Genomic DNA, 24,549 nt, shown 5'->3' with positions numbered 1-24,549 from the left:
CATGCGGGACTTACAGCAAAGCGATCCCCTAGTTTTGCCGTATCCAATTGACTTGGTCTTTACCACCCTAGAAGTCGAAAATGCAATCAGGGAAAGTCCTTCAGGGAAAGCTCCTGGTCCGGATCACACACCAGTGGATGCCTATAAAACAAACTTAGAATTCTGGGCTCCGCTCTTAACGAACGTTTTGAACATGGGAAACAAATGCGGCTTAATTAAGACCTGGTCAGATGCCATTGTAGTTCCCATCTTCAAAAAGGGAAACAGGGACGATCCGGCTTGCTACCGTCCCATATCCTTACTAGACGGCCTCATGAAAATTGCAGGAAGGATCGTTCTAAAGAGGATCCAGCACTGGGAGACAGAAAATAAGGTTATTTCGGAACTCCAATATGGATTCCGAAAGGGACTGGGCACCCAGGAGCAATGCCTAAATCTGTCCTTATTAATGTCCAAATACACTGAGGCTAAAAAAGGGGATCTGTTTGTTACATTTGTTGACCTTAGCTCAGCATTTGATTGTGTGGATCATCTGCAGCTCTGGTCAACTTTGGAGCTCATTGGGGTGGATCCCACAATAGTGGTTTTTATCAAAGAACTTTACAGAGATGCTGGTGCCAGGGTGAGGTTCGGGACCCAGGGGCAATGTACACAGAAATTCCCTATAAATAGAGGGGTTAGGCAAGGTTGTATACTCGCGCCCCTTCTATTTAGTTTTTATATTAATTCTGTTGTAGAAGACCTAACAAATCTCCAGAATGACTATCCAGCTGTCAATGGTAGGCCTGTTCCCATCCTATTATATGCCGATGATGCGGCTATTATGTCTAGGACTAGGGTAGGGTTGCAGAGAGCGGTAAGCGAATTCTCGTCCTACATGGGGAAAAGAAATTTGAAAGTGAACATCTCAAAAACTTTCTCCATGCCGTGCACCCTAAAGAGTAAAAGGCCACAATGCTCGATATACCTTGACGAGCAAAGAATCGAGACCACAGACACTTTTTGTTATCTGGGTGTTGTTTTTGAGAGAAAAGGAGCCTGGAAACATGCAGTAACGGCTAGGAGGCTTGCCTTTACTCGTGCTATTGGTGCCCTGAGAACTTTTGCAGCGAAAATTGGGGGCAAACCGACTGCAGAGATGATACAGATTTACCAAGCAAAGTGTATAGCGACAGTCACTTATGGAGCAGGCTTATGGGGCTTTGAAGATGTGTCCTCACTCCAAATTTGTGAGAATCTTTTTATCCGTTACCTATTGGGGGTGAGCAAATCTACTTCAACCTTTATTACTCATATTGAGACTGGCCTCAAATACCTTAGCGACTTCATAAAGCTGTCACCATGTTTGCTTTGGCACAAAATTTGGACTACTAGGGAATGCCAACTCAACAGAGAACTAATCAGGGATTGCATGAGCTTGGATGCCGCATCCAAAATTAAATGGTTGCGACATGTCCGGTTGATGTTCGCCAAGATTGGTTGTCCCGAATACTATGATGACCCAGAGTCCCTTGAAAATCTGTCTAGATCGTCTCTTAAAAAACTTTTAATTACCCACCTGGAGGGTGTTAGATGGGATGCAGTGCGACTCAAAAATACTATCTCGAGCTACCAAAGAATTACTCCCACCGAAGGTTTGCAATTGTACCTCAGGATTGAAACGGCATCTTATCCTCGTATGCTTCTCACCAGGCTGCGCCTAGGCACCTTTTTTCGTATGGTCACCCTCCCTAAACAAAATGACTGGACTGCCTCGAACCTAATTTGCCCATGCGACGATCACTCATCACAAAGTAATATTCATATTATGTTCTTTTGCAATCTATATTCTGCCCCAAGAAAATTGTACCTATTACCTCTTTTAAAACACTGGGGCATAAGAACATGCAAAGACGCCTATCTTAAATTACTTTTGTTAGATGAGGCGCATGTCATCTTTGTTGTCTCACGTTTTTTAATTTCAGTGATGAAATATAGAAATTCCATGATGTAACCCTTACATGTTTTAACTTTTGCTTATGTTTTTACATGAGGTCAACTGCTGTAATTTCATCATTGAATCTTATGATCTGGAAAACTGTTTTATAAAATCTCACAAAATTTCGCTGGGGATAACTTTTTAAACTTGCTGTATAAAATGTACTTGTATGCTTTTATGATTTTATCAAACAAATCGAATAAAGCTAAATTTGAATTTGAATTTGAATTTGAATTTGAGTGCCAGCTTATAAACTTCCTTGCTGGTTGTATCACCTACAAATGTCAGAACCGTTTTTAGTCACCTAATTCATACCTTTGTTGTAGGATCGTGAAGGACACAAGTGCCTGTCCCCCTCACACATCGCCCGGTCGCTCTAAGCTAATCAATCCCCATTTTGTGAAGCCCTGCAACACTCCAGCTGCACTTAAGAGATCACCATCTTACAGTGGAGTAATTTCAGTCCACTTACCTTCTCAGCCTAAATACTTGGTAGCCTCTCCACACCCTTACCACTGTTTGGGTATGAGTAGGTAGGGTGCACTCATACTTTCTTCGATACAGCACCGGAGTGGGGTAACCTCTCTTGTCCATGGCCAATCTATCTACCCAGTAAGCAGGATCCTCACAGTCCGCAAAAACCCAGTTGTTGACTGCCACCCGCTGTGTTACCCAGTAATACCTGCGAATGCTCCGGACCGCCAGTCCACCTTAATCTCCCCTCTGCAACTTACTAAGCACGAAGTGCCACCATCCCACATCAGGAGCCAAAGTTCTCAGACTACCTTTTGAAAAAAAATGTCTGGTGGGATCTTAAAGGACGTTTTTTGCACGATGTATAGGAGACCCTGGAGGGTCACTTTAAATAGGGCCACCCGGCCCAGTAAGGAGAGCGGGAGTGCTCGCAAGTGTGGGGCATCCCAGTGAAGCCAGTCTAATTTCTGGAGTATGTTCCTGCCTGCGGCTCCCTCGTAAATATATAATTTACCGTCTTAATTTCTATGCAGGTAAGTACTTAATCAATAATAACTCAATCGGAAAGAAAGAAACAGAGTCCGTGGTGTTAGAGTTCTTAGGGGTTTTATTCCTTAAAGGAATCGTTCCGGAACTGGATATCAAGTTCCTGGCACCACACAGGGTCCAGGAAGGGATAGAGCAATGTTTTATTGACAATACATAGCTTATATACTTAATTTACACCATAGAAACCAATATAGAAGGCGTAACAGCTGAGAGAAGACAAGATAACAGCATCCACGTGTTACTAGTACGCAATCAGAAGGCGTGGACTAGGCGTGAACTAGAGGTGTGCGCTAGAAACGTCACAGGTAGGTGTCACATGTGGGTGGCACTAAACAGAAATGTTGCAATGTCAGCAGAAATCTGAAGCTTGGATGCGCGCGCAGCTGCATGACGTGTGATTGACGTGAAACTGGAGGGTGCAGGGGGCTTGACATTTACACTAGCGGAAAGAGACAGAAGTCTGGCATGTCAGATCAACTTGTACCTCTATCATATCTGATATCTGATGTTTTAGGAACCATATTATCTGAACGGAAAAGGTCTCTGGGGCAGAAGCTATTCTATACTGACTATGAGTGCGTGTATAAGCGTCTGAGTGTCTGCATGAGAAGCGTGGGGGCATGGGCCTTCCATGGGAGCATGGTAACAGAGGCTATGAATTACTTGCACGGAGACAGGCCGGCCCTTTGGCTCTGCAGCTGGGGAATGTTTACTGAAAACTGGTAGGCAGGAATGCATTCTCGAGGAGCGGAACAGATAATTCAAAGGTTGTAGTCAGTCTTGGCAGGCAGCAGGCCGAGCCCAGCACGGGGGGCCGCGCTAGAAGTAAGTCAGAGTTCACGGGTACAGAGGCAGCCTGGGCTGAGGCCCTCGGAGTTAGCAGACAAGAAAAAGGCTCGATGGCAGGATTTCAGGGCCTACTTTGCCAGAGCTGAAAACCGTGTAAAGTACACTACAAAAAGACGTTGGCATAGCATACTTAGGAATGGACTATTCAACCCATTCAGGGTAGATCTGAAAGAGGACATGTTAACGTTGGACGCAAATGTATTTGCGTCTTCATAGCTGGCACAGGAGGGAAGTTACATGCACTTTAAGCTGGTACATGGAGACGGTGGGGTCTCGTTAGGGAACATAACTTGACCATAAAATTTATATTTCCTCATTCCCTCCTTGTTCCCTACGGACCCTTCATGATATATCGATCCTCATGAATCGATCAGTCTGTTCTTGTAACATCATTTGCTCATCTTTCTTTCTTTGACGTTGTGAGAGAAAACTAGAATGTTCAATGCATGATGTGGCACACAGTCCACAAATCGCTGGCCCACACTGTAGGCACAGGCAACAACTGAATACTATGACTAGGCCAATACCTAGGAAGGATAGGATCTTCCATCCCCAAGCAGTTAACGTTGTCCAGAACCAACTGGACCAAGTCCAGGTGCCTGGATTCTGATGTATCAGGTTAGCAATTTTATGAAGACGTGTAATAGCTTGATAGACAGTTGGCGCGTTTTCTGGGATGAAAATACAGCAACTTGACCCGATGACCTTACAAACTCCACCTCTATCTGCCAAGATGACGTCAATAACAAGACGATTCTGAAGGACAACAACCCGCATAGCGGACTGTTCCTCTGTTAAGTTACCTAGAGCGGAGGCAGTTTCATTCACTACTGCTTCAAGGGTTCTAGTTAATCTGCGTATTAGTTTACTATTTTGGACGGGACCTATGAAGAAAAAGAATCCTTTATTAAAATCGGTGTACTGTTCCCATGCCGTTTCTGTGTAGTCGACAAGCGGGATATCTCTTCGGAGTCTATTCTTTACTAGATTTGTGTTTCTGTGATAATCAGGAGGGGCTAGAAAACCAGGTGGCAGAAGGGATGCAATATAACAGGTACCATCCCAATCTGGAGGCAAACGTATGTATGCGGTATGACCACAAACAAAGTAGGAATGACGGATAGCTTTAAAAGACGATTTACCTTGATCACTGAATTCGACCACAGTAGTACATTTACTATGAGAATTAGCTAGCGAAGGCCCAAGGATTTCAAGGCTTTAGACAACACTTGAATAAGTGTGGTTATTTGGTGGATGGAGACACACTCGAAGCTCTGGACCTCTTGGGCTTCGGAGTTAGGGAAACAGTTTTGAATAGTTGTGAGTGTGATCTCCGCATAAGATTGGTTAAGTTTTCCCAGGATTAATATCCGTATGTTTCAGCTCTTGATATGAAGGACAAAAACATCTCAGTTTGCAGCAAAATTTCTTTATTTTGATTCATGAGATAAGGACAGCCGACACAATCCTAGAAAACTCCCGACATGGCGGTTCCTGGGTCCGGACCCAGGAACCGCCATGTCGGGAGTTTTCTAGGATTGTAGGCATTAGCCTAAAAAGAAAGGTTTTTATTATTGAAGAAATTATATTTTTATACCACGGACAATGTTTACACCTTGAAAAAGGATTTTTCGCCGTGAATTAACGAATTTAGCCTTGAGAAAGCCCCGGCGCAATTCGCCAAGAGGGGGCGAAACACGTGTCGGCTGTCCTTATCTCATGAATCAAAATAAAGAAATTTTGCTGCAAACTGAGATGTTTTTGTCCTTCATATCAAGAGCTGAAACATACATTTACTATGACCTAAGTGTACTGAACCTTTCTTCCTGACACATAATTCACCAGTGACTGGTAAGACTGACATAGCGGGGAGAACTGGTGCAGCTTCGGATTCAACTGTAAGGATCATAAGGTTAATTGTGTAATTACTCAATCCATATACTTCATTTTCTAGATCAGTTCCTATTCTAATGGGGAGTCCCTCCTTATCGGGGTAACAGACGTCGAGCAGGACTAAGTTCAAGTTTCCCCAAACCCAGCTCCCGTCGAAAACAGCAATATCAGGATCTAAGGAATTAATTATTTTAAACCATGCACCACAGGAGCCGTTGTGAGTGAACGGGTACGGAAAGAGGGGCAGAGCTCCCTTGTAATTCTGGTAGGGAGGGAGTCGGCCACATATCCAGCAATTGGTAGCATTATTAGTCTGATGGGAATGATGTAACATACTAATGAATGTGTTGTTGCGCAGCGCAAGTCTGTAAGAACGTTCATGTGGAGGTAACTCGCTAAAAGAATGTTCAGCAGAAACATTGTAAGCAGATTGTTCACGCTTGAAAATAGGGCAGTAGATAGGAAGTAATATACTGGCAACAATAATCAGAATACTTAGAAAAAACATTATTAACAATGTCACTATACAGTGACTATGCAGTGATTGCAGTAGGTATGTTTCTTGAATTGTCTCTCTCTCTCTCTATCTCGATCTAGGGGATACATGTCAGAAACTATTTAACCGATTCACCTAGGGGAGGACTTAAACAATTAAACTGTCTGACTTGCTAGATCGGAGCTTAAGTTTGTACTCCTCTTGGGGAGTTTTCTCTCGTTCGGAAACTTTAAAGTCATTGGGCTCGATACAGTCTTTGGAAGGGGTGGACGAGTCGGGATCTGGTTTCAGTTCGTTGCATTTTTTAACATGACTCGTATGGATCCACCCCTTTCTGCCCTCCACCTTCACCGCTGTCCTTGTAGTAAGTAGAACGGTCTTCGGTGCTTTCCAGCGGGGCTCCAACGGACTTTTCCTGTCGAAGTTCCTTATTAAAATCAGATCACCTGGACGGACATCATGCGGCTTTACATCAGTGTTGTCAGGGAAGGCTGCGGCAACCTGTGAACGACATGATTGGAGTGCAGACATCAAGGAGGCAAGGTAATCTGTCAACATATTGCAATCAACATCAGTAATTTTCTTAGGAATGGGCGTCCCCCACATATTCGGTGGTCTGCCAAAGACCACTTCGTACGGGGATAGTCCTGATCTCGAGTGGGCAACCATTCTCATATAGAACAGTGCCACTGGCAGGGCGACTATCCAGTCGACCCCTTTTTCTTTACAGACTTTGGCAAGGCGTGTCTTTAATGTCTGGTTATGCCTTTCTACAAGGCCTGCGGCTTCGGGGTGTCGGACACAATGGAATCTCCACTGGTATCCTAGCAGCAAGGAAACTTGCTTCATTAATTCGGATGAGAATGGCTGTCCGTTATCTGAGTACACGACACGAGGCAAGCCGTATCGTGGGAAAAATTCTCGAACCAGCTGTCGGGCAGTGGTCGGAGCAGTGTAATCTGGGACTGGATATGCTTCGGTCCAACGGGACAGTGCACAAACAATTACGAGGACATATTTGAATCCTCGACAACGGTCCATCTGGATATAATCCATCTGGAGTACTTCAAAAGGGTGATCGGGAGGATGAAATCCACCTTGCTCTGCGGGGACACTTTTACCTGGATTGAACTGACAACAGATCATGCAAGTACGCACTTTCTGTTTTGCTGCTGCTCGTAAGTGTTTATTGCTCCAAAGATTTTGTAAACTGTCTAACATCGCTTTTTCTCCTAGATGTGCTGGACTATGTGCTGTATTGATCATGACTTGAACCATAGAGTCAGGGAGAAACCATGTAGATTTTCCCTTCGTCACCCATCCTTGATCTGTCTGGATCCCTCCTAGTTCAGTCCATTTCTGTATTTCGTCTGGAGTGGCATGTGTCTGAATGTCGATTACATCTAGTGTGGGATCCCTGACTGCCATACACTGTGTCGGTACTATTGTCTTTGTCACATCAGTAGTCTGGGTGCGAGTCAATGCTGTATGTTTTGCTGTCTGGTCTGCCAGGTCGTTACCCTGGGAAACAGAATCTGTAACTTTAGTATGTGCCTTACACTTCATGACGGATATGGCTGAAGGCAGATGTATTGCTTCTAACAGTGCTTGAATGAGGGGACCGTGTTGGATCTTGGCACCATGAGAGGTCAGGAAACCTCGTTCTTGCCATAACATGCCGAAGTCGTGTACAACTCCGAACGCATAACGGGAATCTGTGTATATGTTAACATTTCTGTTCTTGGCTAGTATACAGGCTCGGGTCAGAGCAATAAGCTCTGCCGCTTGAGCGGACAGTGTGTCAATACGATGTGTTTCTTTAACTTCGGTTTCAGTGGTCACTGCATATGCGGCCACTAATTCTCCTGTACTTGTTCTCATACATGAACCATCCACATAAAGTGTCAGGTCTGGATTTGTCAATGGGACATCTGTTAAGTCTCGTCTGGGTTTTGTTACTGCATTAATGATCTCTATACAATCATGCGGGGCTGGATCTGTCATAACTGAAGGTAACAGTGTTGCGGGGTTCAGAATGCTACAACGTCTGATTTCTATGTGTGGCTGGAATAGCGTTAATTCGTAACCTGTCAGTCGTGCTATAGTCAAGTGCTGAGTCTGGGTTCTATTTAAAAGAACCTCTACAGAATGTGGAACTTGTACTGTTAACTGATGTCCTAAAACAATTGAATCGCTTTGTCTGATTGCTAACGCTGTTGCTGCTACTGACTTTAAGCATGCAGGGAGTGCCTGGGCCACTGAATCCAATGTACTTGAAAAATAAGCACAAGGCTTATGTGAACCTGCTTGATCTTGAGTGAGGACAGACAATGCTGTACCGTCACGTTCTGTAAAAAAAAGTGTAAACGGTTTGCTGTAACATGGTGTCGCTAAAACTGGTGCTTGACATAATGCTTTCTTTAATTCCTCAAAGGCTTGTGTGTGTTCCTGAGTCCAAGGAAGGACAGTCGAAGTCGCTGCCTCATGTGTAGTTAACTGAATGAGTGGTTTAGCTAGGAATGCATATTGAGGAATCCATTGTCTGCAGTACGAGGTGAGGCCTATGAAGGCCCGCACTTCCTTTTGTGTCTGGGGTTGTGGCATATTTACAATTAACTGAATGCGATCGGGAGTGAGCTGTCTCCCCACTTTGGACAGCAAGTGACCTAAGTACACAACTTGCTGAACACAAAATTGCAGCTTCGAAGGAGACACCTTGTGTCCCTTCTCGGCCAGGAAATGTAACACTGTTAGTGATGCTTGTTCACATTCGGGCTCACTTCGTGCGGTGATCAGCAGATCATCGACGTATTGCAGTAAAGCGGTGTTAACTGGCATTTGAATACAATCTAGTTGTCTTTTCAGTGCTTGACTATAGATGCTGGGGCTTTCTGTGAATCCTTGAGGTGCGCGGGAAAATTTGAAACTTCGTCCATTTAAACTGAATCCGAAGAGATATTGGCTCTCTGGATCAATAGGTATACTGAAGAAAGCGTTCTTGAGATCAATTACAGTGAAGAACGTTGCTTCTGAATCAATAGCAGTCAATAGGGATGAGATATCGGGGACCACAGGGTACTGTGGAACAATGCATTTATTCAGCTCTCTTAAATCAATCACCAGCCGATATACTGGCGGTGCATTGGGATCAGTACGTTTAAGAATTGGAATGATGGGTGAATTACAGATATTGGAGTCGGTCTCTACGACTACTCCCTGGGCAATGAGCTCTTCAATGATTTTCAGTAAAGCCACTACAGCATCGGGGGGTAACTTGTATTGTCTGATTCGTGGTAAAACAACTCCTGGTTTCAGTGTAACACGGTATGGTGTGATATGCATACAACCTACATCAGTTGGGCCTTTTGCCCACAAGTAATCTGGTACATTTTTCAATCTGACGTCAAATTCCCGTAAAACATAATGACCCTTGAAATCCCGCAGAAAGAGTCTAACTCCCTCCGGGGAACAGCATATTATCGCTCCTAGAGCCTTCAACGTTTTTATTCCTAACAGATTTTCCGGACAGGATTTCGTAAGTAACAAGTCTGTAACTCGTGATAATGGACCCACAGCCAGGGGGACTGGTTCTGATACTTCATGTACAATGGGCTGTCCTGAAAAACCAAGGGAAACATTCTGTGAGCCTGAGAGGGGTGCCCCTGGGACTTCGTCATGGCTTATTGTGGTGCGGCTTGCCCCTGTGTCAATTAAAAACTTTCTGTCTTTTCCCAATACGTGACTGTGTACATAAGGACCTTCTTGATCTACAGGAATCTCAATAAGAGGCAAACCCATCTCCCTCTCTAGGCTGTTTCATGCGTATCGTTGGTACTCGGGGTAAGCAGCTTGGGCATACTGGTACATTTGTTGTGAAACTTGCTGAGTCGCGGCAATGGGCTGTGGCTGTGATACTGCTACTGTCTGTGCTGTGTTGGATGAAGCATGCATAGGCTGCGTGTTCTGCATGGGCTGCACATTCTGTGAAGTCTGTTGCTGGACCTGATCTTGTCTAGGTGGACGCGGTCTTTCCTTAGTTTTACCTGTTTCTATGTTATGTTTCAGGACGGGACATTCATGTACGTAGTGACCGGGCTGCTTACAATAGTTGCATGTCCCTTTAACGGGAGCTGCGGCATGACCTGTCTGGGTCGTACCCTTTCTGTGGCCGTCGGTTGGGACCGACTGGGCTACTAGCATTTTCATTTTCGTGTCTTTCATACGTTTCTGTTCCTGATCCTGTTCTTCTCTAATTCTGTTCTGGTGGTATTGTAACATTTGTAACATCTGTGATGGCGTATTTGCTTGCCATGTACTCTCAACCTTGTATACACGATTTTTCACTGCTAACAGGGAATTCTCAACTAACTTGGATACAAAAAGATGCGGGTACGACTCGCTACTTGGTTTAAGACCACTATTAATAATGAAACATTTCTCGAATCTTGAATAGAAGTCACTAGTATCTTCGTCGGGTTTCTGTTTACATGCTGAGATTGCATCCCAGTCTTCCTTTCTAGTTGTCAATAATCTTGGCAGAACCTGTACTATCAAACCTGGTAATGCTTTAGTTTTCTCCCCAAGGCCTACCCCTGGGACTCGTTTGTTCTCTTCATCCTCTATTTCTGCCCATACAATCTTTTTCTCTCCCACCTCCCATTCCTTTTCCTTTAATTTTTCGTAGATGCCCGTGGGCAGCAGTACTTTTAACATTTTCGTGATATCTTCGTACGTGTAATCCCCCATCAGTAACATGTCTTTAAGCTCTCTGTGAAAACCTGCGGGGTCTTTATCATGGCACGGGACTAGTTTCTTCATTTCTAACAGTTCTAACTTAGTCAGTGGCGTGTGTACATACACACGTTTCAAGTTATGATCATCACCCATAACTGGATGCACTTCTCGTAGGGGGTTCTGACTTTCAATGCCATGCAGACGTTCCATATGATACATTTTTCTTTCTGGGGGCGGAGCGGGAACATATTCGGAGCTTATAAAAGTGTTGTATCTATGTCGTTGTTCTAGAATTATTTGTATTAACTTGGTACTGAGACCTCTCCATCTATCCATGAGTAGTGCTTCTAATGTTTCGTGTAAGGGACCTGGATCAGAATGTTGGTTTCTGTATTTCGTGAGGAGGTGCTGAATCATGTATACACCTGCTAATTTCTGCTCGTCTGGGGAAAGGTTCAGGAATGTCTGCGCTACGGTGTCATCATTGTATATATCCGGATTGTCAGTCCATAATATGGCTGCCCGGGCTAGTTCTTGTTCATCCATAGAATTGAGTACATGGTACCCCATTCGTTCTTGAAGCCTTTTATCAGTCTCCTGGAACTGATGTTCGGGAGAATTCGGATTTGTTAAACTGGAGAGAAAAACTCTCTTGCTGTCAGGACGAATGCCTTTCCTAAGGTAAGTTCCCTTACCTACATACGCTATAGTGTCTGTAGTCTGTTCTGGTTCCTCAGGTTCTTCTTCCTCCTCGGAGGAAGCCTTTTCTTGCTTGTCTTTGTGTATTTCTATCACTTCTTTTCTTATTTTCCTGTACATACTGGCTATGCAAGTCCCCTTGTCGTGTTTTCCTTCAGATATATTTTGACCCCACTTGTTTAGTGCATCTAATTCACTCTGATCTGTCCCAGGCCTGTCTCGTTCTCTTATTAGGCAGTTTATGAAAAAACGTAGTATCTGTGCTTGAACGTCAACTTTCTGATGCTCCATGGCATCCTTAATACTTTCAGGGTCTTTCCCAGTCTGAACAAACTGATATATTCTATCTAGGCGCTCCTTCATTCCTGCAAATAACAGCAGGAAATCAGTAGCAGATCGTAACCGTAGTGATGCCATCATCATTCTATCGTCTTTGCCGGGTACTGGATCATATCTGCAAACTGAAAGGTTTTCTTTGAGTATGTCGAGGCGGGGTGATTTGAACGTGAAAGGATTCTGGAAGTCCCTGAGCTGTACCCTATGTGTTAATGGAGGGGTCCGGAGAACCCCTGTCGCACCTCCTGAGGCTGAAGCTTGGACATTATCTCTTTGTGGAGTCTGTATCTGTACTTGAATTTGTCTTCTAGCAGGATCAGGTAGAGGTTGTTTCGGTAAATCAATTTTAGGTACGGGAAGTGGTGGAGGTGGAGGAACAGAGGGAATCTGTTGTGGTACTGGCAGAATATGATCTTGGGGCGGGTTACCACCCCGTCCCTGTCGTTAGGCAGGGCACGGACAGGCAGATTGGTGTAAGCGGGTGCTACATCCTCTAGATAGGAATTCAGAAATATGTCTTTAGTAGTTCTGTGATTTACTTTAGTTGGAACCAATGGTGGCGGCAGATTCTTCGGTATTTCTGAAATGGCCTCAGGTGAACCCTCGGCCGCGAGGTACATACCGTTTACGAGATTGTTTCGTGCACGGTCTACTTGCTCTGATTTTACTCGGATCCCTTCAGTAACTAATTCGTTTTCTTGGTCTTTATCCGATTCTTTAAATCTGTCTTCTCTACGGAGTGCTTTTTCAGCACGCTTATGTGATTCCTTACGCCAAAATTCTATGGCGTCTTTCTGAGATTGTCTGGCTTTCTTTTTCCATAATGCTTCTTCTACCTTCATGATGCACTCGGCATCCCATGTCCCGGTAACTGGCCATCTGTGTCTCTCGTCTAGATGCTTAGTGTAATCGGCCCATAAATCTAGATACAATATGGCGTCTAAGCCATGCTTATGGTACATAAAATTTCCAGGCGTGTCCCTGGGGGGAATAGGAATTTCTTCCTCTAGTATCCCTTTCCTAGTTCCTATCTGCTTTAACTTGTTGAAAAATGGCATCTTGTTTACTTAATACTGAAAGCTCAATCCTTGTTACTTAATACTGGATACAGCTAGTTTACACAAGAATACAATAATGCACATTAAGACAGTCACACTCATACCACGACATTAATCACATGAAAAGACATCTGAGACATATATGACTACCCTTGGTAGCTGATATACTGCTAAACAGTACAGATACACTGTCTAAGGACAGTGCAAAAACTTGCAAACGGATATACTGCTAAACAGTACAGATACACTGTCTAAAACAGTGCAGACCGAATTTGTGTACCCAAAACTCGTCTTGATACGTCCCAGCAATGGTACTCACCGGGAAGCACGGAAAACAGAAGGCCTCGGAAAACTCGACTGGACTGGACTGGACCGGACTCGGACTCGACTCAACTCGTGGATACTTCGGAAAACTTCGGAAAACTTCGGAAAACTGGTGGGCCTCTTGACACCTCGGACCTTGCTTCTTTCGGCTAGGCTCTGGTCGGGATCCTCCGCACTCCTCACCGCCTCGTCTGGGTACTGATCGCAATCTTCATCACCTCCGTGAGCCAGAGGGAGATACAGGAAATCCTGCCGGTACGCGTAGTTTCCTTCTAACTGATGGCAGGGGACAGAGCTTGCACCGCACCAACCGGTGCGTGAGGTGGGGGAGGGGTCCCTGTTCGGGCGCCAAAATGTCGTAAATATATAATTTACCGTCTTAATTTCTATGCAGGTAAGTACTTAATCAATAATAACTCAATCGGAAAGAAAGAAACAGAGTCCGTGGTGTTAGAGTTCTTAGGGGTTTTATTCCTTAAAGGAATCGTTCCGGAACTGGATATCAAGTTCCTGGCACCACACAGGGTCCAGGAAGGGATAGAGCAATGTTTTATTGACAATACATAGCTTATATACTTAATTTACACCATAGAAACCAATATAGAAGGCGTAACAGCTGAGAGAAGACAAGATAACAGCATCCACGTGTTACTAGTACGCAATCAGAAGGCGTGGACTAGGCGTGAACTAGAGGTGTGCGCTAGAAACGTCACAGGTAGGTGTCACATGTGGGTGGCACTAAACAGAAATGTTGCAATGTCAGCAGAAATCTGAAGCTTGGATGCGCGCGCAGCTGCATGACGTGTGATTGACGTGAAACTGGAGGGTGCAGGGGGCTTGACATTTACACTAGCGGAAAGAGACAGAAGTCTGGCATGTCAGATCAACTTGTACCTCTATCATATCTGATATCTGATGTTTTAGGAACCATATTATCTGAACGGAAAAGGTCTCTGGGGCAGAAGCTATTCTATACTGACTATGAGTGCGTGTATAAGCGTCTGAGTGTCTGCATGAGAAGCGTGGGGGCATGGGCCTTCCATGGGAGCATGGTAACAGAGGCTATGAATTACTTGCACGGAGACAGGCCGGCCCTTTGGCTCTGCAGCTGGGGAATGTTTACTGAAAACTGGTAGGCAGGAATGCATTCTCGAGGAGCGGAACAGATAATTCGAAGGTTGTAGTCAGTCTTGGCAGGCAGCAGGCCGAGCCCAGCACGGGGGGCCGCGCTAGAAGTAAGTCAGAGTTCACGGGTACAGAGGCAGCCTGGGCTGAGGCCCTCGGAGTTAGCAGACAAGAAAAAGGCTCGATGGCAGGATTTCAGGGCCTACTTTGCCAGAGCTGAAAAACGTGTAAAGTACACTACAAAAAGACGTTGGCATAGCATACTTAGGAATGGACTATTCAACCCATTCAGGGTAGATCTGAAAGAGGACATGTTAACGTTGGACGCAAATGTATTTGCGTCTTCATAGCTGGCACAGGAGGGAAGTTACATGCACTTTAAGCTGGTACATGGAGACGGTGGGGTCTCGTTAGGGAACATAACTTGACCATAAAATTTATATTTCCTCATAAACACGCCCAAATATTTATAGTTTAAATCTTTTTATAAATCTTTAGAAAGAAAAACAGGACCCTCAGCTCCCACAACAGAATGCAAAGGAGACATCAAGGTCACAATGTATAACATTACCACAGGCAAGAAGCATGGAGCTGGTCGACAGAATCAACAAGAAAAGAACAAATAAAGAATTTCCTAAACCAACCCCCACCCGTCCCTTGTCCCTTGTCCACCAAAAAACTTAAAATTGGAAGGGAAGATGGAAAAAGGGGAAGGCTACGCCCTGATCAGCGTCGTCTTGTATGACTTTTCGTGGAACTGTCACTGGGAATCTGCGTGTCTGGGAGATGCAGTAGTCGAAGATATCTGGGGCATGTCAACTCTCAAAATTCGGACACCAGGAGGGTCAAGAAGGGCCGCCACAACTCTGGGAACTCCGACCCCCTATCAGCCAGTGTGAGTGAGAGTTTCTCCATACCCAGTATCATCCAAAGCCGTTGAAGCCAGCCGGAGAGTGTAGGGATTCACTCCTGGAACTCCGACCCCCTACCAGCCAGTGTGAGTGAGAGTTTCTCCATACCCAGTATCATCCAAAGCCGTTGAAGCCAGCCGGAGAGTGTAGGGATTTGGGCGGTGCGCCAGGGAATGAAGATGTTCTGCAAGGCCTCCCCTATGGCAATCACTATTAGTCGTCCCCTTCGGGATTTAAGTGGATTCATCAATGGGTTAGGCATGCCCAGGAGGATATAGGAGGGAAAACGAGGGAGCCGAGTTTCTAAGTGAAGATCTATTTCATCCAGTACTTTGAACCAGTATGGCTGTATGTGGGTGCAACTCCAGATGATGTGTTCCAATGTTGCTTTCTCCCCGCACTCCCTCCAGCAACAGATCACTACGTCGAGGGTCAAAGCGATGCACGCGCTCCGGCGTATAGTACCAGTTAGTAACTATCTTGGTCAAGGTCTCCGTGAGACCCATATGGTACGCCGAGTGCTGTGCCCTGTGATAAATACCCTCCCATTCCATATGACTGAAGTTTCTCTCCAGGTCCCTCTCCCATCGGGCGCGGCCTGCATTATAGGTATGAATGGTGGGCCCCAGGAGCATCTAATAGAGATCAGATATGATACTCTTATCAGAGGTGAAGTAGTGTGGCTCACTGGTTAGAGGCGGCAGACCCGAGAGCAGAGGCTTCGATTCCCGGCGCGGCAGGTTTCTGGACCACGGTCAGCAGACTCGATAATTCTCTCGCCTCGGTGCCCACTCTGATCAGCGATCACACTCGGCAACTCTGGGCATTAGCTTGCCTCATCTTCACTAACGGCCCCACCAGACCGCCGGGGATGCCTGGTCTCACCCTGGAGATACCCATTAAGGGACCATCTCTCAGGGAAGCCAGGAAGGGTTTCGCAGCGGTCGAAGCGCCTTGGGACCCTACGGGTAAGTAGTGCGCTATATAAATGCCTATACATTTACATTTACATTTACAGAGGTGCGAGTTATCAGCCATTTTTTGTAAGGGGATAGTAGCCGTTGCGCTTGTGGCCTAATGTGAGGATGTAGTGCCCAGTGTCAGACCTGAAGGTATGACAGGGGTTCTGTTTCGGGGAGGCCATAGTTTTCCCTAAGCTGTGGAAACAGGATAATACCCTCTAAGTCAAAAAGGTGTCTCAGGGATCTGCAAGGGGAGGAACGCCAGGCTCAAAGCTCGGGCTTCAGTACCGGGTTGAAACTCCGGGTTGTCGAATAGCGGTGTGAGAGGTGATGGGAACGTGGTCAATTGTGCATGAGTATTGGTGTGATCCCAGGATTCCAAAATGGTGCTTGTGATGCCTAAAGATTGGCTGGCCGGTGAGTCTTGCATAGAAAGGGGATCCCTTGTAGCGGTCTGCCAGCCACTGCCTGGTCCTGAAACAGCCAATGCTTTCCTGATTCCAGCCGCTGCCACTCCACCAGATGGCTCTGAGCTGAGCGGCATGAAAATATGTATGAAGGTCAGGCACCCCTACTCCTTCCTTTTCCGGACGTAGAAATGCGACCTGGTGGCGGAAGTGCGGCTTGCGGCCGTGCCATATAAAACGTGAGAGGTCTTCCTGTGTTTGCTGGATCCAACCAGACGGTGGTTGGAGGGGAAGGGTCTGAAATATGTATATAATTTGGGGGAGGACAGTCATTTTGATAGCTGCTATCCTACCCAGACTAGATATTGTGCAGTCTTTCCACCTGTTCAATTCCTTTCTGACAAGGTTGGAGTAATTAATGTCGGAGGTGGCCTGAGTGGTGGGAGCTGGATGGCTAGGTATGGAATTGATTCATTTGACCACTGCATCGGGTGTTCCTCTTAGAGGCGGGCAAGGACATGTGGAGAAAGGGAGAGATTAAGGGCCAGAGATTTAGCCATGTTAATTTTAAAGCCCGACGCCTGGGTAAAATTGTGTAGTTATATGAAGAGGGCTCGCACGGTCGTGATCGAGTCGGAAAGGGATAGTAGGGCATTGTCAGCATACAGGCTGACGGTAGGGGTATCCCCTCCAAACTTAATTCCATTAATTAGCGGATGGTGACGGATTTTGATTGCTAGGGGTTCCATATAAAGTGCAAAAAGAAGGGGAGACTGGGGTCAACCCTGTCTAGTGCCCCTCCCTATAGAGAACCGGGAAGATGTGTGGCTGTTAACGCGGACTGTCGCCATTGGCGACCTTTAGCAGTTTAGGATGCGGTTGCGGAGCTTTTCACCAAAGCCAGCTGCGATCAACCCCATCTCCAGATAGGGCCAGTGCACCCTATCAAAGGCCTTCTCTGCATCAATGGCCAGAAGCATATATTCAGCTTGGGTGCGGGACGCTTTCTCTATTAGGTGTAATATGTGCTTAGTGTTGTCGCTGGTCTGCCTCTGTGAAATAAATCTGGCCTGGTCATGTTCGACCAATTGCGTCATGTAAGGCGCAAATCGGGTCGCCGGGATGACGGTGTAAAGTTTAATATCGATATTAAGCAGTGAGGTAGGTCTTTATGCGCTACAGGTCGTCTTGTCTTTTCCGGGTTTCAGGATTATGACCACTGCCGCCTCCAGCATCTTCCCTGCGATCGCGCCAGTGTTTTCGAAAGAGTTGAACAGTCGTGTTAGAGTGGGAGCCAATTGGGTGCAGAAAGTCTTGTAGAAGGCGGCAGTATAGCCATCTGGGTTTGGCGATTTACCCACTTTGAGGCGGGAAATAGCCGAGCTGACCTCCTCCACCTGTATGGGCCTGTCAAGATACTCAGCCTGCGCTGAGGAAAGGGAGGGCGTGCTAGATCCAGCGATGTAATCTGCACTACATTGGGGATCAAGCGGGTCTCCGGTGTAGACGTCCACGTAGAAATCCCAAAAGATTTCAGCTATAGTCGCATCATCTGTCACTGGCTCGCCCCCTGGCGTATGTATGGTCTGGACCCCTTGTCGCTGTCTAGCCTCACGGAGTTTGTTGGCAAGAAGGCAACTGCACCTGTCTCCCCCCTCACCCCCCCGGTTTAGTAAGAGTGGCACAGCCGAAGGGCTGCGTATTCCGCTTTATCTTGATCTAGATATATTTATAAACAACAAGGGCACCCAGACCGATCAACAAGGGACCCTAGGGAGTTAATATTTCAAAACAACAACGGTCCCTTTACAAAGGACAAAATAGTTTCAAATGAATATAGACCAAATCGTAGCTATATTAGGGTGACATGTCCAGCCGGACAGAGGTCTAATGCATAAATTGGGGTAAAACATTCTCACATTTGTACAAGAACGGGCACAAGCCTGCACCCAATTTTACAGACAAATAGTGAACACAAAGAGACAAACAAAGGGCTTGTAGGCAAAAACTGCAAGTTCTGTTACACTGTTGTCATCACAGTATTAAAATGTAGTGCAGAACATTAAGAGATACCTTTACACTCAACGAAAAAATAAATATACTGTTGTATAAGGTGTAACTACTTGTCGATGGCGTTTCGATTCGTAGTAGAATTCACGAATCATCATCAGGACACATATATACATGCCTAACATTCATATAGCCTCAATTGCCTATAGGGAGGGAAGGGAAGGAAAATACAACAGGGATACATAAAGGAATTCGTGTGCATATAATTATTCACTTCACTTCTCCAACATTGGCAATACCCAAAGTGATCTATTGGTGTCTCTCATGATTGTACATTTCCATGTTGACTCTTTTGGGGGCATATATACATCCACTTTTACATCATTGGCATTACCCAAAGTGATCAAGATTGTACATCTCCATGGTGATTCTATGGGGGCATTCAGGATTGTGCGTGCTTGGTGGTGCCCAGCCACATACTCGGGACGCGAGGCGGTGTGCCATGCTGCCTACGGTGAGGTGTTCAATGCGTGCGTGATACAGGACGCGCTAAATGTGCAGCCCGTGGGGTGCAAGTGAGCGCCTAGGCGGGGTGATCGTGGAAGCGTTGTCTATTGGTAGACTAAGTGATTGGAGATTGCCGGTGGGGAACGGTGTGCTCAGTGTACATATAAAAAACGGAGCGTGATGCCAGTGGGTGACGCAAGGTGACAGCAGGGAACTAATTGGCTTACCAGACGCATTGTAGTGCTGTCATTGATCACAATCTGGGCAATTTATGGCGCCTGTGAAAGGGAGGGGAACTGTTAGTGACATAGGGCATGAATTGTGTTAACGGACGAGTACCGGTGAAGAGCCGGACTTCCGCTTACCTAGGAAAACCTGCAATGAGGATTCAGGCGTTTTATGTATTGTCCACGCTACCCTGCCAGGTCGCTGGGTAGTTCGTGTAATTAGATACGAGCACGTCTCTCAGCGGCCAGAGTTGTGGATCTGACCGTGGATGTGCCCTACTACTTAAGCGGTGCTGGTTACAGGTCACATGGCCAACATTAGGCCAGTGGCATGAAGAGAATTACTGGCGACATAGAGTAGTTCTCAGATTAGAGCTGTCCAGTCCTCAAGGAGATTGAGCCCAGAGCCATTCCATTGCCAACTACTTTGAAAAGAAAATCCTTGACATCGTTAAGGATTTCCCGAAACAGACACCGACCTCCTCGGACATTGAAAGGATGGGGCCTATTGAGGAGAACATCCATATGGCCCGCTTTAACGCATTCAACCCGATTTCCTTAGACCCCTGCCCCCCCATCGTTCTTACAAGCCTTGGTTAGTGAAGTGAACCCTACCATCAATAGCATTATTAATTCCTCACTCTCCACGGCTGAGAGCCGCTCATTCAGCGCTCTAGTCTACCGCCCATTAATCCCTACATAACCGGTGGGAAGGCGCGGACGCGCGCAGCGGCGCCCCGATCAAAAGGGTAAAGCTGTTTTTGTAGCTGTACTGCTAATCACTAGTTAACCTGATGTAAATTAGGGCTCAGATTGAATTGTGCTCCGTTTTTAAATTCCTGTTTTGCATTTTATATTGTTTACGCCGCCAAGATTAACCACTTTTAAAGTTCACAGCAAGTACTGTCTCACCTGTTTCTGCCCAGACCCAGGTCCGCCTCGGCTTGTGCCGTTAGAGCGGAGGGTCGTTGCTGGCATTTAGACTCACTTCCGGTTGTAAGAGCGGAAGGGTCATTCAGCGCTCTAGTCTACCGCCCATTAATCCCTACATAACCGGTGGGAAGGCGCGGACGTGCGCAGCGGTGCGCCGAAGGCAAGCCCGTCTGCGCCCGTCCGCGCCAGGCCACCACCAGCCACCACCACATCAACGTCTCTGTGGGCACTTTTCTCCACCTCACTTGCATGGGACGCTAACTATTGTCGATCATGATTGCTGCCAGTATGCCTCGCATCAGGTATGGGAGGGTGGAATTGTTAGAACTGAATGCTCCTCTCAGTCCTGTATCGGCGGCCCTCCTGGCAGAAATCTGGGCGGCACCTTGCTTACGGGGTGTAGTGCCGAGTATAGAGAAGGAGACAAAGGAGGTAGCGCCCAGAGTATCAAGGGTTGCTACAGCCCAGAGGGAACTGACTGAAAGCTCCTGAAATGAAAGTGACTTCTTGATCAATATAACAGCCCCACGTGCGTACGAGGAGTATGATGAAAACTTCCTCACTGCGGCCCACTTCCCTCCAAACGTAGGTGCAGGCGTACATCGCAGGTGCGTTTCCTGCAGTAAAGCTATCTGTATTGCATGTCTATCCAGATATTGTAGTATATTACGACATTTCCTGGCATCATTAAGCCCACGTACATTCCAAGACAAGATCGATATCCTATCCACAACATTAGCTGACATCACCCATGATCAATGTGCAACGGGGCAAGCGTAAGCACTGCACAATCCCTCATCCTCGATTCCAAGCAGTGGGCAGTCAACGTCGCACACACCATCCCCCCTGCCAACCCCACACCACATTCATCCCTGCTATCTTCCATCCACAGAACCAGAAACCACCCTCCCAGCCCCAAACAACAACAAGCGTGCAACAGGCACGCAGTCAGCCCAGAAAACAACGCGCGTCCCACACATCGTGGCCCACCAACAAAAACAATGACCGTATCAGGGGGGGGTCGCCCCCGTCCAACCCCCCCTCGCAGCAATGGTAACAATGAGCGGGAAAATCAGGCCCCCCTCCATGTGCAAGAAAACAATGCAGGCCCGATACGGCCGAGGACAAAGCAGAACAGCAAGCTCAGGACATCGCCATGACAGCAGTGTTGCTGCAGTCAACAGCACCCCAACCACAAATATCAAGTGGAACACGCACTGCCAGCGTAGCGTCCCCCCCCCCACCCACCTGACCAACCGCAACCTGTCAGGACCCCCAGTCACCCCCCCCTCCCACCATCCATCCATCCATTCAACCAACAAGTCAGTCGCACAAAAAAACTCAGCAATAGTGGGGTATTCCCGGTGGGGTGCCCACCAGAGGTGCACATAACCACCCCCTCACACCACGCCGTACTTCTTACCACAGGGCGTATACACGGCCCAGGCGCAGTGTGGGGGTGGGTGCCCGGAGCATATCAACATCATCAACCATCGCCCCCTCAGTGACCCTCAATAGCGGCCACTCGGACCAATCCGGTGACCTTCACATCAATCCCCAACAGTACAAGGCCGGGAGAGTCCAGGCCCCCAGAGCAGCCATCCAAATGTCCGTGCAAGGCGTGCACCACAGCCTCCGTGCCGAGAGAATCTGATTCAAGCGTCCTCCTCCTCCCCCGCCGAGCGGTGGCCGTCTCGGTCCTCCACATCCTGCCGGACGTTCGCAGTCCGCTCCCTCCTGAGGCGCTTCACAAAGTCCTCTGCCTGTTGCGGAGTCGTGAAAAAATGCTGCTTTGCCTGATGGGTCACCCTCAGCTTTGCAGGATATAGCAAAGCGTAGTCTACCTGCAGTTCTCTAAGTTTTTTCTTAACCGCCAGGAATTTACGCCGTTGCTCCTGTACCATCGGAGTGAAGTCCGGGTATATGGTGAAGCCGACCCCTTCAAAGGAGAGCGTACGGGAAGAGCGAGCCGCCCGAAGCGCCGCGTCCCGGTCACGATAGTTCAGGAGGCGCGCAATGATAGGGCGCGGTGCGGCGCCCGGGGGCGGCCGCGGCCCAAGGGAGCGGTGCGCCCGTTCCACAATGAATTGCGTAGAGAACGCCTCCGCTCCGATCGCGCCAACCAGGAGTCTCTCTACGTACGACTCCATCTTCCCCACATTCGTCGTCTCCGGGACACATACCACGCGTACATTATTACGCCGACTTCTCGCCTCCAACTCCTCATTCTTAGCGGCTATTACCCGCAGGATATTGTCCATTCTCGCCAGTTGAGTAGTATGAGCGGCTGTAGTATCGTCATGATCCGAGATGCGCTGCTCCGCCGTGGTGAGGCGCTCCTCATGCACATCAAGTTTTTGCACAACCGCATCCATGCGCGAGGATAATTTGTCCACTTTATCCACAATAGTGGCAAAGCCTTTCCGCATTTCCTGCATCATCTGCTGGAAGTCCGGGGTGGCAGGCTGCGGAGCAGCGTCAGTAACAGGTGGGGGGGATCGCGAACTCCCAGCCTCCTGTGCTAGACGAACACCTCTCCTGGCTGCCGTAGAATCAAAGGACAGCTTAGGCTGTTTATTGTCAGGTTTCCCCATGGTATCACTCACACAGAGTACGGCAGCTCCCACAAAAATGCACAAGGAGGGGCAAAGGGAATGCAGGGTCAAAAGCCACAGACTCTAAACGGTGTGTTTCACCAGCCAACACACGTAACACATCCAAGTCCCAGAAAGGGTTGTAGCGATCAGCGAACCACTCAATATCGTGGCGTACTGCTGAAACCAACCCCCCAAAGGCAGCCGCTCCTGAAGCAGTAGAGGATAGCCCTTAGAACAGTAGGCGAAATAAGCTCGAGGGAGCACAGCAGTAGCCCATCAGATCGCCTAATAGTGCAGGAAGGTAAGCGCCACTCAGGGGCTGCATCAGAGGGTGGTGCGTATGAACCAGCACCAGCGATGTCTCCAAAAGTAGCAGAACAGTACACTCAGGACCATGCAGCATGCGATTCAAATCAGGAGGCAGCAATCAACAGTACAGTCAGGTGGGCATGGCGCCACCATGCACAAGTAAAGCTGCCGCGCATCAACAGCAAGCGCCAGCGATTGCGGCCGGCTCCGCCATCCAACAGCTGCTGCGGTGAAAATGGCGCCAAGAGAAGACCAGGTAGCGCCTCAGCATTGCGGCCAGCAACCTCCTTCAACACCCGGCCCTCACACTGGCCCCACCGCTGCACGTATCAGCCAGCTCCCCAGTGGACACAGGAGTACCACAGGCGGGGGCACGAGCAGGCGCGGACACCCCGCCACTCCCGCCTGCGCTATGGCCGCCACTTACTTCGGACCTCAGGCCGGCGTCTTCCTCACGCTCCACCTCCGGAGCCCAGCGCGGTACCTGCTCCAGCGCCCCTCGCAAGCCTTCACAGGAAACGAGCACCGGCCACAGCCGCCCACCGCGGCAGAGCATCCAGCCGCGAAAAGTCTCCGACGGGGAGGGGGTAGGGCCTCCACCCCACGTGTGGCGCCGCGGTCTAGAGTAGGCAGGGACGCCGGACCATGGAACACCAGTCCTCCAGCGTGTCCGGCGGGGAAAACTTCAGGCCTCCGTATCTCCGGCCAGCAAGCTCCGATCTCCACAGGAGTTGGACCGAGTGCGGGTGGCAGTTCCCCAGCTAGAATCCAGGGTCAGAGTAGGGATCAGCGACGGTGGAAAGGATCAGTGGACGGATGAAGGCTCCGGGCGGCAGGAGCCTCACAGAAGTGCGGCCATGCTGCAGTGCGCCCTCTAGCGCCCCCCGGGGATGGTGGTTTCTGCCTGGCCTTGGCGCACGCCTTGGCCGGACAGGGATCCCATTTCCTACATTGGTGGCTAGCGGTGGGATTTGGACTTGTGTTTGCGCAGTACCACAGCGATAACTGACCCCACTCCAAAACTCTGCATTTTACATGATCACATGGAAAGGGGATTATTGTTTTTAAGGTTGCTAAAAATTTCAGTTTCTGTAGAAATGTGTTCTTGTGCACTGTGAGTGAAGTGTCTCTATCTCGGGAGGGTCGTTATCCCCCTAAGTGCAGTGTGTTT

This window comes from Lissotriton vulgaris, chromosome 1_1 (assembly GCF_964263255.1).
Source record: "Lissotriton vulgaris chromosome 1_1, aLisVul1.2, whole genome shotgun sequence".
Classification (NCBI taxonomy): Eukaryota; Metazoa; Chordata; class Amphibia; order Caudata; family Salamandridae; genus Lissotriton; species Lissotriton vulgaris.
This window is presented reverse-complemented; position numbering follows the sequence as displayed.